This window comes from Phalacrocorax aristotelis, chromosome 3 (genome assembly GCF_949628215.1).
Source record: "Phalacrocorax aristotelis chromosome 3, bGulAri2.1, whole genome shotgun sequence".
NCBI classification, from domain to species: domain Eukaryota; kingdom Metazoa; phylum Chordata; class Aves; order Suliformes; family Phalacrocoracidae; genus Phalacrocorax; species Phalacrocorax aristotelis.
Window position 1 is genome coordinate 110,069,386 of NC_134278.1, and position 7,170 is coordinate 110,076,555.

Consider the following 7,170-nt stretch of genomic DNA (forward strand, 5'->3'; position numbering starts at 1 on the left):
TTTTTGGTATTGTCAGGACCCTGCCTTTGAGTTTCTAAATAGTTGGAAACAATCCAATTCATGGGTCCCCTTGTTACTATCTTGGGGGTTCATCTGGTCTGTAAATATAGAAATACTGATTTTTCTGGCCTTCTTCAAGTGGCTTCTGGATTCTTTTGGGTAATTACGGGATGTTTTCAAGCCAATATTTTTCAGATAACTTCTATGCAAAGTTATGTCAGAAAATGATCGCATGGGATCTGCTTTTATCACTTTGAAAGAGCTGCAAAGCTGAAGTGAAAGAAATTGGACAGAAAATCGTAGAATGAAAATTGTATCCTGTGAGATAAAACACTACTTTCAGGAGTTAGTCTCCAGAATATAGAAAGGGTACTCAAAAATGTTTGGGTATGTTATATTCCTTGCAAGAGTAATTTCTCCTTGAAAAATCTGAATTGTCCTTTAAAAAAAAAATTGCGAAAAGAGAAACTGGTGAAAACACACCTCTCTAACAGCTCTCTACAGTGGCGTGTTTTAGCTGATTTTGGTATGGTGGGGGATGAACATGTAGTCTAGTAACAGCCTACATTTAGAAGTTGGAAACTTTAAATACGTACATGTTGAAGTCTGATTGTATTAATGAAAACTATTTCCCATTATTTTTGTAAGGAAACTTCTTAACAGTGTCCCCATCAAATTCATTCTATCTATGTGTATTGTTTCTGTTTTGGCAGGTTACTCCTATGCAAAAAGGTGGATGTCTGCTTAATCTTGGACAAATAATCTTCAGTATTTAATTGGTTGTTCTTAGGAGAAACTGGAGAACGTGCTCTGAGATTTTTTTTTTTTTTTATCCTTTATCCAGTGGTCCTCTTCAGTTCATAAACTTGTCTAAGTTTAACTGTGCAATAAGGATTTTGGCCTGGGTATGTTTTTTCTAGTGTGTTTAAAATAATAATAACATTTCAGTTTCAGGAACAGAGAACGTGTGAAATCAAACCGAAATACTTCTTCCAGCTCTCCTAAATCTATATTTTATTTGGTAGGATATAGTTGTAGGAAATACTCTGCTAATACAAATAACGTGAGGTGATTACAAGCATGGCACTTTACGACAACTTCTCAGTCTCTACTTCTAGTCATGGACACTTTTTTTTTTTCATTGTACTGGGTGACAAATTGTAAAACCTATTGCACCATTTTAAATTCATCTCTTCACTCCTACTCATCCTCACCTTAAAAACATTCAGTAAGTTCCATACTGTTGCTCCAGAGATTACACTTATTGCATTTAACTCCCACTCAACTTATTTGAGGGGAAAAAAATGGAAAGATCCAAGTGTGTGAGTAACTGCAGCAACATTTTTTTATATGCAGTTACCACATTTCAAGTCCTGCTTCTGTGAACTGAAAGAAAAGGAAAAAAAACACCACACTATATCTTGTAGATATAATTTCTAATATGGTCTTAGTCCCTGTGCTGTGAACTGCATTAAATAAATGGTTTTGGATTAAACAAAGGAAAAGGAGGAAAAAAATTGTACAAAATGGGTATTGTATTATCACTGACTTAAAGATGTCTGCCTGTCTGTCTATTCAGCCTTCAGTACTGAAATATTTGGAAGATCTGTTTTTGAAATGCAAACTGTTTTGGTTCTGAATGGATTAGAGTCCCTCTGTACTTGGTATTACAGACACCTAGACAGCATGGCAGAGCTAAAAGCATGAGAACTATGAGAGAGTGCATCTTAAAGGTCTTTTCCAACCTATGTGATTCTATATAAAGACAGACAAGACACTTGCTTTAATTATCCTCAGGGTAGGGGAGAGGAATGGGTATGTGTGATAGTTGTCACTCCACTATTTGAGTGACAGGGGCAGGGGCATCTAAATGCACACTATGCCCACTTGCTGAATGTGGGATTACGGTTGTCCCTCCAATTCACTAGTACAGACGAGCTAGGTGCCTGAAACTATTTTATGCAGATACATAATGTGAGATACGGCACCAGAAGAGCCCACCCAATTCAGTGGATTCATTGAGTTCAAAATGGAAAGCCTGGTGTTCGCTGCAGGCAATGCTTCCCTCACCTTTCACATAACTGCCCTCACCTTGATAACGGGATCCTTGAAAGCCAGGCCATTCTGAAACAAAGCTTCAAACTGTGAGGAGTGCTTATGCAATCACATGGCATATAATGTTACAGCTCTGTTGCCAGATGAAAGCTTCTTAGTTTCACTTCAAGATCTCACTTCAAGGCAAAGGATTATAGTGTATAGTTCATAATCCTGAATGGTATATAGCATGGTGAAGACCTAACAGAAATTATTCTTGCTGGGGGAAAACCAGCAATAATCTTAACAAAAAAAAAACAAACTCACAAACAAACAGAAAACCAAAAAAACCCAACCAAAACCCAGACTGCACCCTTGAAAAAGCCTTATTTGACTATGTTGACTTATCACTGTTTTTAGAGCAGAGTCCCTTTGAGCCAGTGTAGGAAGAAGCAGACTCATCTCATGGGGGCTTTGCTCTAAGGAATGTTTTATTACTGGTTTTTTGAGACCGTTTGGAAGAAAAAGGTAGCTGTTGGGAGGTCGTCAGTATGGCTTAGGCTAAAAATACCATTGTCCAGGGCAAGTGTTTTCAAATTGAAACTCAGGAACGTTTCCACGAGTATTTCTGGCTCCTGGACTTCCATTCCCCATCTGTTAATCAGGAGTGGTGCTATACTCCGCCCTTCCAAACCAGTGAGAGGAGAAATACCTTAAAGCTAAAAGTCCAGTAATTTGGTGTTCTTTTCCTTCCTGCGGCAGTAGTATCTGTGGCGGTGTTGGAAAGCTGTAGAGGGTTACGGTTCTGGCATTACACCACCGCAGGTTCAGTTTGGCCTTGCCGAAATGGAGTTGCATACAATGATTTGCATCACACTATAGGTACCTTATATAAGTGATAGGATGGCTGAGGCATGTGATGTGGACTGGGCTGTTTAGCAGAAGGGTGCTGTTCATAAAGGGAGACAGATCTAGGGAGAACTGTAGTATTACCTCCATGTAAATGAGAATCTGCCCTGAGTTTTGTGCCTTATAAAGCCATTTCTTGTGTATGAAAAAAAACAACCCTCCCACGCTAAGCAGAGTAAAATCTGTATATTTTTAGTACATACGCAGAAACAGTATAGTTAAGAAAAATAACCCCCAAAACGTCAACCCTAAAGAAGGCAATATAGAAAACTAAGTATGGCTAGTCACTGTCACTTCCCTGCGAGAATATTTCTTTTTTTAATAGTAATAAAACCCTAGAACGTATGGATCACATATATGCCTCTTGGAAGTTTTTTGTGTGCTGCTGTCCAGTGCTTTTCAAACAGTGGTTTTGCCAGCATGCTTACCGTGCGAACACTACTTGCTTATGTACTGCATGCATTGACAGTGTTTTCCTAGTGGTGGTGGTGGTGGTAAGCGTGTCTCTTGTATTCTCTTTGGATTTGCATTTCGGTACAATAAATGCGCAACTGAGAGGTGCTTTATACCCGTACAGAAGATGGGTAGAGCAGCTGTGGGTTATTAGAGAAACTGGAGTTAATGTTGGTGAGGTGGTGTGGGAACAAGCAGGAAGACAGTGAGGCTGCAAGTCAGAGGTGTGAATGTGCTGTGGTCAGTTGTATGTGAAAGGAAAGCAGCATGCCTGTGGAGGAACTTGGGGGAAGTTGTGCTATGTGGCTGAAGAATGGGCTGTGGGGAGATTCATAGGGTGGTGTTTTAGAGGTTATTACTTGAAATCAGGGTTTTAGCAGTTTTTCTAACTACTGGAAAGTAAGCATTGTCTTCCATTGCAGTCTTTGTATGCTCAGGCTAGTGTGAAATTGAAAATTAAGTTCTACCACCTATTATGTTGAACGGTACATGTATCTGTTTGGAGGTGCCTTCCTGGAGTTGTGAAATCTTTCTTTGCAGAGGTCTGGTTTGTGCTGGCCAGAGAGCACCATACTTGAGTATAGACCCTTTCACATGCCAGTTCTTGCTGTGCAGTAGGCTAGGTGAGTCCATCTGAGCTGGAGAAGTGGGCTTTTTGTTGGTTTTGTTTGGGTTGCGTTGGTTTTTTTCTGTTGTGGGTTTTTTTTTTGGTGGCTGGTTGTTTTTTTTTTTTCTTACAGGAACGTATACTTTCAACTCTTTGGTTTCACTCCCAGTGTTCACATTCACTTTACACGCTCCCTTGCTCATGTTCCTGTGGCTGAACTGTTGTGGTCTGATGTGGAGTCAATGAACTGTTGGCCACAGACAGGCATTGTAAAAGCCTTGGGGTACAATTCAATAGTAGGAGTGTGAAGTTGTCTGTACAAAGATTGGAAATTTCTGACCAAAACTGAGCTCTTTCAGTGGGAAATTATTTCAGGGGAGCACAACATGAGTAGGTTTGATAGTGATATGCTTGCCACCAATTTGATATATGTGGAAAAACGCAGATTAGTTGCAGGAGGTCCTACCGATATGCACTGATAGAGACAGAGAAGGCATAAACTCATTAATCTAAGCTCTGGTGATGCTCAGTGGAGTGCTCTATATAAATGTGTGATACTACATGTGTATAATTCCTGTGAGTACAGAAACTGAGGCACTGTGGAAAGCAGTACAGCTTGTATGGTGTGGTGATAGCTGTGGTCATGCAGTGTCAGCCCAGCAAAACCCAGTATTCCTTGCCTGACAGCTCCTTGCTGAAAATCCTTTCATCCTTCCCCATGAGGAAGTGCGTAGTGCTCAACAGGCCACAGTTTGCTGCTCAGTTACTATTCAAGTGAATGTAAATTGTTGTAAGAGAGAAGTTGGAGCATGGATAGATGTTGCTTGGTATGGGGTGCTGTCTTTTATTAACCCAAAGAACAGATGTGGTAGTGATGCAGTGCAATGCCATTTTAATTTTGAGCTGCTGCTTGGCTTCCCGTGGGGCTGCCTAGCTATGCTGTCTGTATTATCAATTTCCCATGTCAGAGGTCTTTCAGTAACACCAAGTCACTCTTGAGTGTACAGCCATCAAAACTTCAGCAACAGTCATTCAGGGTTTAATATTGTGCTGAACATGCCCAGCTCAGGCAAAGGTAAAATCGAGGTCTGGGTCTCTCACTGGCAAAGCTTTTAAGGACTAGGCTGGAAAAGAAAATTCTTTGAAAGTTGTCATCCCCTAGGACAGAAATGTGATGGACAATTGCTGTAAAGGGAAGAGTGGTAACAGTGTAAACTGAGAAGGGTGCAGTTACGTGAATGAGTTTCTTCCTGGAGAGGCAATAAACCTGAAGTTTAAGTTTTTCTATGGATGTGTGACAGCATAGTGTTTGAACCATCTGTAGAGGAGGGCATCCAGGAGGAGTCAGCTCTGCGTGCTGCCTTCTTCCAGCTATACTGACAGCAAGAATTAGAGGATGATTGTTTTAATCAAAAATAGTGGGAGAAGCCAGCTGTGCTGATCACCCGTGGGGGCAGGGGCCAGGTGCCTCCTTCCCCTGAAATCTTACCCCTGAAAATCACGTGAGCCAAGCAGTAGCTAATTACGGCATTTATAACGCCATTAACCTTTAATCGCATAGTCCATTAGTGGACTAAGAGCATTAAAAAAAAAAAAAAAGACACACACCGAAGACAACCCCCACCAAACCCTGTCACAGCGTCCCATGCAATTACATTTTGCCACCCTCCAGGACTTCAGGCTGATAGCAGAGCCCTTGTGCATGGGCAGGGATGCCCAGGGGAAAACATACTGCATCAGAAACTTGGCCCTCTAGAGCGTCTCTCTCTTGATGGCTGCCCTCCACGTCAAGGGAGGACTTTCTTAGTGCTGAACGAAACGTAGCTTTAAAGGTCAGATTATCCATCAGTCTTGTGGGAGCCACTGAGGAAAAACTGAGAACCCCACAGCGTTTGCCTCTTTACATGGGTGTAAAGCTGGCCCTGATTCTGTAAATAATGAGGTTATATTTAGAGGTAAAGTGCATTATGTCAGACCAGTTCCAGTGGTAACAAACCACTTAATGAAAAAGCATTAAGCAAGAAAACTTTTTAACAATAAACATCTTCCTACACTTAGCACATTAGGGTGCTTAATCACCCCTCTGTGTGGTTTTTGGTGTGATACGTATGGTATCGAATAACTGGCAAGCTCCTTGGCATTTGTATAACATCAAACAGCAGACTACTTAGTCAGCCCGTGCATCTAAATAATTACATGTAAGAACCACTCGTGGAAATTAACCCCTCCATCTTATAGAAATAACCATGGCAATCCGTGTGGAGATAGCAGCTATTACCGCCCACATACCGGTTGGTTTTGTTTCCCTATCTAACCCTGAGGTAAACAGAATAACTGGCACAGAATGTGAAGTGTTTTCTTTACTATTTAATGCTTTTCAGTGGATTCTGCTAACGCAGTTGCATTGGCTAGTTACTCCTGCTAAACTATAAAATTGCTCAGGAGGGAACCGTTTCAGAATTGCTTGAGAGCAAGCCAGAAGCATAATGCCTGCATACATAAAATATATTTTAAAAAGGAAAAAGTTAAAGCTCAGTGGGAATTGTTGGTGATCTGCCTCTCTTAAGATGAAGTTTACGGTTGCCCTTTATCAAATAATTTTAAGGTGAGCAACTGAAGTTGAGGAAAGGAAAAAAAATAGTCTGTAATAAAATACCTGTGTGGTTTTATTTTTAGTCTGAGGAGAGGAGAAAAAAAACCTATAGGAGGAGGTACTAGACTCTTGGGCTTGTTCCCCAGGGTCTGTGGTAGGTGATCATCCATACCTATTGAGCGCCATGGCTGTATTTTTACCTCCACGTCTTCTAGAATAATTTTTGGTATTCAAGGTCCATATGTCCAGCCTTAAGTGTACCTGCGCTCTACTGGTACCTGCTTGTGCTGCAGCTCTTCTTATGTAGCAACGTGGTGTTGATCTGAAATACGATTGAAGCCTGGCTGTAAGCACAGTCAGTCTGGCTGTAAAAACCATATGTTCTCCAAGGCAGCGACCTGGTTGTTTCCAGGATGGCTTATGTTCTGTTTTAACCTTAAAATAATTCAGTGTGTCCCTGTATCTTTGCAAGTCCCGTAGCCGCTGGAGGAAGGTGGAGGTAGGGCCCATGGATTCATCTAAGCACAGCCTCTGGTTCGTGCAAGCTGTGTTTATCTGCCACAGCAGCATAATC